At 28.5% G+C, this 13500-nt stretch overlaps 1 long non-coding RNA gene across 2 annotated transcripts in view; it reads right to left on the bottom strand.

Annotated features, from left to right (window-relative positions):
• Window positions 1–13500, bottom strand: part of LOC147816704 (uncharacterized) — a 108471-nt gene that overhangs the window by 34139 nt on the left and 60832 nt on the right. For both annotated transcript variants that reach the window (XR_015428761.1, XR_015428760.1), the window contains exon 6: window positions 11495–11537. This is a non-coding gene — a long non-coding RNA (uncharacterized LOC147816704). The remainder of the gene's footprint in view (window positions 1–11494; window positions 11538–13500) is intronic.

The raw sequence follows: 13500 nt of genomic DNA, 5'->3' as shown, positions 1-13500 counted from the left end.
TGTTCCATTTCACGATATTTCACGATTTCTTATCATTTCCTTAATTAAATATTCACTGTCAAGAAGAACTTAGAGTTCAAAGGCTAAAAAAAATAAATTCGTCAAAAGTACTGTAGAATAAAAAATTATCTCATGTAATAGATGAATCACCATTTCATAATAACTTCTCATGCTGGCCAATTTTTTATTCCAAAACATTTTAAACATTTATGGGAATTATGCTAATCAGTAACGTACGTATGTCTGCGAAAAGTATTGAAGTAGTAACTATATTTTTAAGAAAAGTAGTTAGAGTTAACTACAATTGTAATAAAGTAGTTGTAATTAACTACAAAGAAAATGTAATTTTATCGACCACTGTGCACCCTTTTATTCAGAAGCCTGCCCATATTACATTATCTTGTTTACTTCGATAAATTGTCACAGTTATTGTCAATATTGCTTTGGATTAGCTTTTTTTTACTGCCATCTATGGCCTTTCAAAATTTAGGAGGAATTAATTCTTTGCTCGATTTACGCTAATAATTTGATCTGATTGATAATCATCTAGAATTTCTAGAACTACAGATCTATTAACTTTTTAAAAACATAAAACTATTCTGTCCGTATTTTTTTCTGTCATTGAAAAGAGATAATTTATTTTTACCTTTTCAATGTAAACTTTAACATTTCCAATTCAAATCTTTAGTTTGAAATCTTTTTCTTATGGGAGTTTCCTTCATTTGATTTTTTTTATTAAATATTTCAACTGAAACTGTTTTTTTCATTATGCGTTTTAATATTTACCTGTAATAGTTATTATTCACATTATATATTTTGATTAATATATCTTTTTCTTTAATAAATGTGACATCTCATCAGATACTAAACATTTAAAATGAGTTGATTCATTTGGAGGTAAAAAATATATTTTATTAATTCAGTATTTGTATTTATACTTTGCATGTAATATTTGCATTGGGAAGCAAATTGATTTATCAAATAAAATATAATTGAATATACATGCATGATTTCATTTCTAATCCCAAAATTTACTTATTTTCGATTTTAAAAATTAAACGTAAATTTTTATCATTGTCTATCAAAAAATTAAACATTTTTTATTACATTAAATAAATAATCTCAAGAAACTAAAGCATTAACCTATTATCCGATTGAAAACTTTGTTCGTTTCAAAAAATACTCAAACAAGAAAAAACAGTATACAGGTTTCAAGCGCTCATAAACAGGCGCCCATTTCCAAGACGTGAATCAGAAGAAACAAATATGGTTTGAAATGTAAAACTAAGAGCTCCTATTTAAAAATGAAATAAATAAAGGGAAGATACAAAACTAGAAAAAAAAACCACAGTAGCCAAAAGAGAACAAAAAAGATAGCATGATCATTTTTCCACCTCTGGTTAAGAGTTTTAACATCTCATATTAATTCTAATCACCCTAATTGTCAAAATATTTCTGCGTTTCATACTTCCGATTTGCACACACTTAACTTTTACAATCTTCTAACTTTACTTAACCTAAGAAATTAACATCTAACTAAGTAACATAACAACTAAGATTTTAAAGTCCTTTTTAGGTAACAAATACCAAATTTAGGTCTCTTAAAGATCCTATTAGCTTTAATGATCACTGGGGGCATAGACTACATTCATTGTCAGCGTGACATTGGCTACATCGGAACCAGACGCCCTAATAAATTTAGACTTAAGGAATACCATAGTCCGTTATCAAAAAATCACCAATTGCTGCAAAGTGTGGAAATTATGGGAATAAATTCAATTTCGATGTCAAAATTATTTCCACTGTCACATCAGCTCATCTTGATGCCCTGAAATCTTGTTTTATTCAGGTGAATGCTTGAGCCGCGATCGCTCAACACCTTCCTATGGACGTGAGCAGAGTTCGAATTCCAGCGATGACTGGTCGATACGAATTAATCATCTGGCTTCCACCGACCACAGCGCTGATGTGAAATATCTTCAGTGGTAGACGGTCCCCTTGCTGTCAGGCTAACAGTGGGAGGTTCTTGGTGGTCTTCCTCTCCATGTAACGCAAACGAGGGTTAGTAGCCTCACAAAGTCCTGCATGATGGCAAGTTTCTCCCAATACTTTATCCAGGAGTTCTCGTTTTCTGTATTGGGTTTAAAATACCAAGTCTACGTAGTTGAACATTAGTAGTCGTAAACCCAAAAATTGGGTCCGCTGTTCAACGATGGCTATAGAATAAAATAAAAATTAATACTTATTCCCTTGTTAAAGATCCTCACCACCTCTCCATAACGAGTGGAAATGCATTTTACCTTGATTTGCTCTTCTCGGCCACTATGGTTTTTCTTGTTCTGTGGATTTTTTTACCTCTTTCGGCTGGAGTGATTTTTTTTCTTGTTTTATTTCTCATCTTTATTTTTTCATTTCTCGTTGGCAACTTTTCGTTTCATATTTCAAATCACTTTTGTTTCTTTTCATACACGTTTGGCATGTCTAGAAAATGGCTCCTGTTTTGAGCGCTTGAAACATTTTCCTATTAATATGGTTTTCGAAGCGAATGAAACTTTTAATCTTGTAAAATCTTTGTTGCAATTCAAAAATGGAGCGTTTACGTTACTTTCAACTAAATAATGCTTAATAATGTTTGTTAAATAATTAGCCGAAAATACGTCCTCACTCAATTTATTTTATAACAAACGAGCATCTTTAAATTATATTTAGTAGGGGTGCACAACCTTTTTGAGTGAAGGGCCCCATAGACAGCAGATTAACCAACGAAGGGTCGCAAGCCGAAGTACTTAGACAAACTTGTTTATTAATTGTAAGTAGTGTTTTCTATATAATCATTGTTCAAGGCACTAAATTCTCATCAGATAACCTTGTATTATGTTGGCATAAAATCAAATATTTTTGAACGTTTAAAATAAAAAACTTCAAAACTGATTACTTTAAAAATATAAGACAATCAGAATCAATTTTTCAGGAAAAAAATTAGACAAATTAAAATAATTAAAAACAGTGTGAAAATTCATGTTTTTTATATCACATTACATAATACAAAAGTGCATTTGTTCATAAAATTAAATTCAAGAAAATAAATATTCTAGTTATTAAAATAAATGCAAGTTAAATACTTTAATTTAAAGAAAGTTCATAAGGTTAAAAATGATTAAAATTAAAATAAAAACCCCTTTTAGCTCAAAATAAGATTCAACGTTTATTAAGGAATATATTTAAATTTTAAAATATTTATTTTAACTAAATTATTAGAGGCGAGGGTTGAGAAAGGAAAAAAAAAAGAAAGAAAACATTAATTTTGAAGGAACTATTTTCCTTAATAGTAAAAAACTAACGAGATACTTGTTTACAACTTTTTGGGACCAATGCTTTTACATAACACTATTTAGAATTAATACTCATGTATTAACAATAAATTAAAATTTACATTACTTCATGTTACTTATCTTGATTACATTTTTTTACAGTTAAAATTTAATGATATACAAATCGTTTCCCAGCACATCATCATAATTGGCATAAAATGGCCGACGTAGGTAAAAAAATGGTTTAAAAAATTTCTGAATGCTTATCCTGCAAAATTTTAAAACTGTGTGATGGTTTTATCTACTTGATCATGTGATAGCTTTTTCGGACCATTAAGTGAAAATTTAATGATTTTGTTAAAAGACTTTTCCTTAGTTTTGAACAAGCCAAATTCATTTTGGAAAACAGTCTTTCGACAGATAATGAGCAGTATTAAACTTAAGGCAAATAATTTAACGAGTTTGGGAACAGCGTATGGTTTTGTAAACGCCAAAATATGAATCGCGATTTTAAATCTCGTGAATACAAATCGCAAGGGATAATTTTTAGATCTCGTTAATGTGAATGCGATTTTTAGATCGTGTGAATACGAATTGCGGTGTGTGACTTTTATATTAGTTCCGATTCATGTGGCTTTTAGAATTGATGGCCAAAAAAATAAAAGTTCGAAAAAGTTCTTATTTTTTTGTTGAAATCGACACAGAGCAGTTAAGTTATTATTTCAATGAACGATTCAAAACTCGCGCGCCTTGAAACAATAGTAATAAAAATATCAGGATTTTTTTAAACCGTGGTGAGTATCGTAGAAAGAACTTCCCTAAAAACTATAAAAATCCCTATATATTTACTATGAAATCGGCATAAATATAGCGCGTCAAAAAGAGATGTATTTAAATGCTTGATTCGAAAATTAAAGTGTCGCAGTAGCGTATAAAAATATTGGGACTTTCTGAACCTTGAAGAAATGTGTAGCAATAATTGCCAAAGTAAAGATTCGTAAATAATTTGATTCGTGATAAAATCGTCATAAATAAACCATGTTAAAAATGATTATCTAAAAGAGCGATTCGTTATTCGCTGTTCATAATAATATATCGTGCTAAAAATATCCAAAGTTTAAAAACCATGCGAAATGTGTCGCGATAATTTCAGAAAAAAGGATTAAAAATCATTCAGATTTGAGATGAAGTTTGCGCAAATAAAGCATTTCATTATAAAGCATTTAATAATAGACAATAATCGATAATAAAGCATATTTAGCTTTAATAAAGCATTTTCATTACTTTCAAGACATTAGTACTTAGTTCGATTTCATAAAAAAAATTGCGGTTTCCGTAACTGCGTGAAAATGGGTAGCAATAATTACGAAAAGTCATTGGATTTACGGCGAAAACTATGCGTAAATCCGCAGCATTAACCATCGGAAAAAAAAAACGATCGAAGAGCTACACTGGTTGAGATTGGGTACACCAAAAACTTTATTGCGCAATAAAAATACAATTTAAAAAAAAAAAAACTATAAATATTTTTTTTTCATTTTGCTCAGACTGCTGCCGCGGGTCGCACATAGAGAGCATGTTGTACCCCATACTTCAGACAATTGAAATTAAATTTTGTTAAACGAGTGTATTATACAATTGCTCAATATATCCTTCAATGATGTTTTTTCGAAAGATGCTTAGCATACATTTGCCCGGTATTCCCTACAAAGCTCGTAAAGTAACTACATAGACCCATTTGGGCAATAATTTCAAAATTAAAAAAACGTAAATATTTATAATTTAAAAGTTTATCAAATAATATAAAATTAAGAAGAGTTTTTAAGCAGCAATAAAAAAATGCATTAACAAAAAAATAATTGTGAAAATTTGCCTTTGAAATAAATGGAAAAGTATGCATTAAGCGTTTACTTGTGTGATTATTTAACAAATGCAGTTTTCTTGTAAATGAATGAGGCATCTTTCTTATCCTACCAAACACCACATTCAATTCAATTAACCCATTTTAGGCCAAGCATGGAAATTTTATAATATGTAGTATTATTTTCATTGAAATATACTTACATTGCATTCATTAAGACACAAAAAAAAATGTCGTGTATAAATTTTTGTTATTTTATTTAAGAAATAAAATGGGGGGGGGGGGGTATGAGCAATATTTACCAAATCAATGAACAAACCATTTAGTTGAATGCTTGTTTTTTTATGAATTTCTTTTATTTTATTTACTGACTTGCAACTTTAATCCGTCAGTAAAACATAATGATAAATTTTAAAAGGAATAATATACATTTTCAAAAAATTTCATTCGTCAATAACAGTTTTAAGTTTTAAAAAGAACTTTAAAAGTTTAAAAATTTCTCAACAGAAAGTATTTACTCCAATTGAATTACTGTTAATTTTAGGAAGTCTTAAGAACCCTTGACAATAGCAGAAAAATGAAATTAGTGAAAAAAAAATACGTCGCAATGTTAATAAAAAATATTTATTGAAATGGTGCGTTTGCGCAACTTTGGCCGAAAATGGGTTGAAATCAACTAAATCTTGAGCCCACGAAATTTAAATCAAAATTAAAAACAAAATTAAGACGATTAAAAGTGATAAAAAAATTGAAAAGCGAATTAAGGCAAATGAGAAGGATTGCGCTAGACTTATGAATGAACTGGTGCTTAGGACTTAAAGCGTTTTAACCAAAAATAGGTACCTATCAAAAATATTAAATATCTACTCTAAGATATAGCCGAACAGTAAATATTTTATGATAAAAAAATACCATTGTTTTTGAATCAGTAATAATTTCATAAACTATTAAAACCAAAATATCCCGATTAGCTGTCATTTCAATCAAGGGATTCATATTAATCAAGGGATTCATTTTGATCAGATTCATATTAATCAGTGGGATTTAATATGAAACAAAACTTCTTTTTTTCTTAATACTACACAGACATTCATAACTCTGACTGTGTAATTTAAAATACCATCATTATCACAGACACCTCTATACTGTAAGCAGTGCACACAAAAAATGAACTCCTTTAATAACTCTTGATTTAATGATCGGTTATTCGCCTTCAAAGATTCAATATTAATGGTTCGAAAGTCTACCTTTAAATTAGCTGATTATGTAGAGAACCCGATATTTTAAGTTACAAAATCAGATGCGAAAACGCACTTTCTTACCTAACGTAGTATTCTTACGTAGAGCAGAGGTATTTTTTAAAAAGAAATTTGGATTTTTGACTGCCAAAATATGTGGGTAGCCGTACTCTATTCCAGTTAATTTCGCAGGGGAACAATCAAAATTTAAGACTCATTAATATAAATTCACTTCTTTGTATAATTCGCTAAATCTCGATAATTTTTTAAGCATAATGCACATAAATATAAAACTCATTTATCCGTAAATAATTACATGTAAAGAATAATTTTAAATACCTTTTTATTATATTATTTAACAGCAGTTTGAAAATGTTTGAATTGTAAGGAATCTGGATTTTTACATAATTTTGAAGTATTTAATTTCAAATGACAAAATGCAAAATTTAAAGGAAATCGGTTGGAAAGTTATAGGGAAATAAAGTTCAACTATACATTTTTAAATGGATATCTCAAAAGTTTTTTCACCGATTTTATTCAAATATTTTTGCTATTTGAAATAATGTAAAATTGTAAAATGATTTGCATACCGTACAACTCAAAATTATTATTTTTAAATAAATTTATAATAAAAATAACCGATGAAATATATACGAATAGTTATTAATGCGAGAATTAAAATGAATAGTTATTAATACGATGCATACATCAAAATTTTTAAATTTCATGAAAATATGAAAATTTTGTTTCGTGGCCTCCCCACCCCAATGAAAAATTCCTGTGCCAACCTAAGATTTAATGGATCATCTTTATTTTTTAGAATATTAAATGTGATATACTATGGCCATTATTAGTCTTAGTGTCACTTGAAATTAAATCATAGTTGATTTGAAAGTCTCAAAAATTCATTTAAATTTGTACTGTCTTAGAAGTTATGATTAATCTATGATTAATCAGGGAACCTATGATTAATCAGGATCAATCATGTTTTTGCTCTTAGTTAGTTCTCTTCCATTTATAGTGCAAATACATTTATTTAATTTACGTTATGAATCACATAATAAATAGAAAATAAAATATTTTCTGACAATTATTTACCTTCTTTATTCATAATTTTATTTAAAATTAAAATTCTATCTTTAAGTCAAAAATTAAGATTTCGTAATACCTTATCAAGTTATCGATATCAATTAAGAAATGTCATGTGTTAGAATCGATTTAAGATTATTGGAAACAAAAAATGTGAATAGGAAATATTAGGTTCGAATCCCAGCGATGGCTGGTCGATATGAATTCCGCACCCGGCTCGCGCCGACCACAGTGCTGACGTAAAATATCCTCAGCGGTAGATGGATCATGGGTTAGAATTCTCTTGCTGTCACGCTAATCGTGTGGGGTTCTCGTGGTTTTCCTTTCCATGTAACGCTATTGCGGGTTAGTTCCATTAAAATGTCCTCCACGAAGGCAAATTTCTCCCAATACTCGATCCAGGAGATCCTTGTTAACTGGATTGGGTTCAATATTACAAGGCTACGGAGTTTAATATTAGTAGACTTAAGCCCATAATTGAGTCTTCTGTTCAAAGACAGTTATAAAATAACATAAAATATTAAAAAGAAATCTTATAGAATATGTATGACAAAATTACTGTACAGAAGTTTGCTTAAGGGTTTTTTTTAAAAGCATTTTCTTTTATTTATGTCAAATAATTTGTTTGTATGCCTGTACTTTATTCAAGTTATTTTGCTATTAAATGAAGTCGGAAAAATAATTTTTTTTACACGAGTGTGAAGTACTAACAGCCAATTTACACTGGATTTCGTACATTGATTGGTAAATGAAGTATTTTGTATCAAATGTCAATTTTGCATTCTTAATTTTATTTTAAGCAATTGGAATTGATTTACAATAAAAGCATGGTTGAAATTCTATTTAAACAATATTAGCAACAACCATGTAAGCATTAAAAATAATTCAACCGGAAAAAAATCTTTCAAAAATCATGTTTCAAATTTATTTTCGTAATTTTTGAAGTTTTAAAAAACAATTTCAATTACATAATCCTTGTCAATAAACCAGCAAATTTAAAACATAAATTACAATTTCAACAATATTCAAACTTTAAAAAAGTAAAATATAAAAATCATACTTTGTTTTTTTTTACTACTTTAGTAGTAATACTTTTTTTTTACGCCGCACTTTAAATAGTTTAAACTACCTATGATATAAACACACACAAAAAACTGCTATTGTGATTGTATATTTATTTTTAAAAAAAATTGTATGAATTTTATTTTGCAAAATGCATTTTTGGTTACATATTTTAGCTAATAATAGCATAAAATTTAAAAATGCAACTTTCGTGTTCAGTTTATTATCCTGAATTAATTCAATATTATGCTTAAGAAAATTTTTTATAAATGAATAAGTATTTATTTTTTGCTGTTTTTCAGAGAGAAGGTTGAAAAATAAGGAAAAAGGTAAGCAAAAGTAAATAAATGAAGGGTTAAGAATTATTTGCATCTCTAGTAAAAAACTTAAGATTCTGTTGTTGTTGTTGTTCCCGTCAAGTAACATTTTTTCTCTTTCTCACTCTGGTTGAACGTAGAAGTAACGACGCGCATGCGCACTGCTTAAAACAAAAAAGAAAAAGAACTGAATTTTAATCGTCAGTCGATATGTAGAATTTCATGTAGCTGTTGAGCTTTAATTTGAAATGTAAACACTTTCTTTTCTTTTATTAAATATTCAAAATATTCTTAGATTTGACTGTTGAATTAGAATTGCGTCGATTTCCTCTTAATAGAATTTTTAGACCTACATTGATCACTTCTTAATAAAATTTCTAGAATTAGATTTATAGATGAACCACCGTTAGCAGTTGTTTCTTATGCCACTTGCCAATACCAGCAAGCCTGCTTGGTGAAAGTATGTGAATTTAGGGCAAAAGTGCGTCTCTTGTGCTTCTGTGGCGCCATCTATGGCCAAAAATACGAAGTCAGTCACACGCACGTCATAGCCCATTTACAGGGCGGACCCATTCATATATCCATTTATTCATCCACAGATCGTATTTTTGACCAGAACCAGAGAACGATCAATCTCCAATTCATTTTTTGTATTTTGTAACCGTCGTTGAACAGCCAATCCAGTTTTTTGATTTACAACTACTAATGTTCAACTCCGTAGCCTTGTAATTTTGAACCAATCCAGTGAAAAGGAAACTCCCGGATCAGTACTTCCAGAGGTATGATTTGTTTTTTGAATATAAAAGACTTTGTGACCCGAGAGATAAAACGAGCACCAGTCACCATTTACTATATGGGAAGTCTTCGGCAGGTGGCGATTTAACCCACGACCTCTTGGACATGGGCCCAACGCCTTATTAACCAGACTAACCTGGCTTTACTTAAAATTATCTTAAATATTCCCATTTCCTATTTCGGATCAAAATTTCAGGTGAAAGAATACCAAAAAAGATTTTACGTATGTATACATATTTCTTATATATAAACCAGTATACTTTTAATAAAAAATGACATTGAATAAAAATAGCAATTTTTGAATAAAAATTCTCAAACCAAATGTCCTTCTCTGTTTGCATTATATCAAAAAGTTTACCCATTTTTGTCAAAAATAAGATTAGAATAAAACAACTTTGTGAACAACATCGCTTAACCTTATGACAAATTTTGGTTCAGCTAAATCCTCTTATCCAGAAAGTGGATTTTGACGTCATAATCAATCCCGCCTCTTTTTGAGTCACGTGAAGACATTTTAAGCTAATTTTGAGTTCTAATTTTAATAAATTCAGATTAATTTTGAAGAATGATCAGTTGATTTTTGAAAGTTTTTAGTTATAGACTAGTTAAAATAATCAACATTACTCGATTACCCTACGCATGCAGGTTGCTCGTTCGTAATATTAATTTTACCTCTTTGAGTATTCCGCTATATCACAAGAACTTTTAACGAAAATTAAAAAGTTTTTGTGCAAAATTATAAATTTTTTTATCAATAGATAAATCCAAGTCAAAATTTTAATAATTATTTATTATAAACTTTATAGTTATTTTATTCCATAAAAATTAATTAAAAATTATAATAAAAATTTATTTTATTTAATAAAAGCCGAAAAAAATTGAATTGTAAGGTTTACATTTTAGCATCGTTTTCATTAATCCAAATTAAAATGGCGAAATACAAAACTTGGTAAAATCAGACAAATAGTTTCTGAGAAATTGAATTTTGAAAAAGTCGTTTTTTTCAAAACTGCGTAAGTCTTATGTTTAAGAATTAATTTCTCAGTAAGTATTCGGACGATATCTTTCAAATTTCGTATTTCACCATTTAAAATTGCAAATTGATGCAAAACTTGTATACGAATTCAATTTTCTTTACTACTACTAAATAAAATAATAAAAGATAAGTATTTACTGAGAGTTTTATTTTGCTTGAAATTATTTCTGGATAAACGAAGCTCGTGTGAAGCTTTGTGTGAAAAATCTTTCAATTCGCTTAAAAAGTTCAAGCTATGATGAAATACGCAAAAAGTAAAGTTAATATTAAGGGGTCCATATTCAGGACCACTCTCCTGTTCTAACCACTAAAATCTTATTTCTCAGATTGCGGCTACCTCCTACTCGAATCCGCCAAGAAAATGATATGTCTATTCAGAGAAAGTACGCTTTTGTGTCTGATTTCGTAACTTAAAATATAGTTTGCACAAATTAATAAGCACATATAACCCCTTCGAAGCATTCAGATTGAGCCCTAGAACGTGAAGATCTAATCATTAGATCAAAAATTATTTATGTTAATCCATTAATATATATATATATATATATATATATATATATATATATATATATATATATATATATATATATATATATATATATTTGTGTACTGCAAATCAAAATTCTTGTTTACACAACAGAAGTTTCCATTTGTGTTGCATTTTTGAAAGAAAAAAAAAATCCAGCAAATGAAACAGGTAGCAACAGGTATTAAAAAATTTACATTTTTGGACAAAACACGTGGAAGATTTCAAAATTGAAAAGACAAGAGAATTATAATGTTACCTGTATTTTGTTGTACTAGCTCAATTGACATTATAACTCTTTCCTGCAAGAAAAACAGTTGCTTTAGCAAAACCATAGTTCAAAAAAAAGAAATAAAAAAACAGCAGTATAAATAGTACAATCAAAAAGGCAGGACATGTAATGACTCCTTCCAGGGTTGAGAAAAATTTAGACCAGACGTAACCCCCTATGTGTTTTTCAAATTCCGATACTTTGATTAAGACATTATATAAGATATTATAAAACACATACTCCATATTTATCAAATTACACTCTCACTGCGTAAAATTTTAATCGAAAAACCATATAGTTTTTCATTTGCTTTTACAACCCTTTTATTGACAATTTTTTTCTTTCGGTTTTTCATACTTCAAATATCACATTTAAGTAATCGCTCATTTTTCATTGTACCAACTTCATCGCAGAATTCATTACAATTTCAAATTTAATTTGGCAACTAATTTTTTTCAGAAATGGTTAAGTTTTAATTCAGAAATTTTGATGTGATGATGATGATGATGTGACGCTTCGAAATTGAGTGCTGACCATATTCTGACGTGCTAAAAACACGAAAGGAATCTGAGAAAGAATCTTTAAAGAATGTTAAAGAATCTTTTGACCATTTTCACATGGTAATAAAACTTAAATATTTCAAACTTATTATGACACTCAGGGACATACTTAAGGTCTTAAGCGACTCCGGGCGAAACGTTGAGGCATTTTATCATGGTTAATAAATATCAGATTTCGTTTAACAAGGTATAAATTAAGCGTAAGAATTTTTTATTCCAATTATTTTTTTTTACTTTTTAAAACTGTTTTCGTATTTAACGGTCAAAAATCTGACAAAATGCATAAATAGTTTTTAATATTATTTAACTAAAATTCGTAACTGTAATAATAATAAAAAAAGTTTATTATTTATTCTCTACAAACTAATTACTGAATAAATAAGCTTACTTAGCCAGTTAAACATTAAACTGGATGCGTAGCCAGATTTTCCACCAAAAAACAAGCACCTTCCAAGTTCTTTTTAAGCACACAAAGAACATTTTTTATGACTTTCCAAAAAAAGAAAATCATAGTTAGGATCTGTGCAGGAATATTTTTTTCCCTATCGTTTTAAGTTCTTAATTTATAAACATAAAATTAATAAAATTCAAAAACATTTTCAAAGACTTTACATAATCATAATAAAATAACTAGTTTCTGATAAATATTGCAGAGAAAATTGTGAAAATCATGCAGTTTTTGTAATTTAGAACGACAATCGACACATCAAAGGGAAAAAAAATCTTTATAAAAGATAGAAAATTAAGCACTTATCACAAATCCTGAATAAAAAAAGCACCTTTAAGGGCTTTTACAATACTCAATTCAAAAATAAGCACCTTTAAGCACTTTTTAAAAACGCTACACCCCCTGTTAAAGAATGACAAAGACAGAGAACCAACTTGTCGAATAAAAAGTTAATTAATTTAGATGAGAAAACATTTTTAAATACAAATTATTCTTTTAGAACACGTATTCTTTATTTACAAGCAGTGATAGTCTAACTAAGCATTCTATAAATTTTATAATTAATTAATCATTTTAAATAAATGTATATAAAATGAAATGGACATAAATGAAATATATTTATTGCTAATGAAGCGGCAAATTAGTTTTCACACTGCAATGAGTGCTTTAAAATATGAAATGAATAATGAAAATTTATAATTTAAAAGTTACATTCTTATCCACTTTTAAGCTTTTAAGCAAAACAGAAAAAATTTTGTTTTTTAATTTATTAACTTATTCCTTTGGGGTGCTCGGCACGATCTCCAGTTTAAGCCTGTAATAATGCTTATTCTTTTCTTAAAGTTACAGTCCCAGGAAAGCACTGTAGTGTTTTAATAATTACATGTCTTGCACGAGTTTGTATGCAATAATTATATATTTAAATTTACATATGATGAGTTTTTATTCCGGAAATCTTTATATACACCGATTGATACACGGCCGTA

The sequence above is a fragment of the Parasteatoda tepidariorum genome, chromosome 1, assembly GCF_982258835.1.
Source record: "Parasteatoda tepidariorum strain Cologne lab strain chromosome 1, Ptep-v5.0, whole genome shotgun sequence".
NCBI lineage: Eukaryota > Metazoa > Arthropoda > Arachnida > Araneae > Theridiidae > Parasteatoda > Parasteatoda tepidariorum.
Note: the sequence above shows the minus strand (reverse complement) of the source record. Positions and strands in the feature narration are given on the sequence as shown.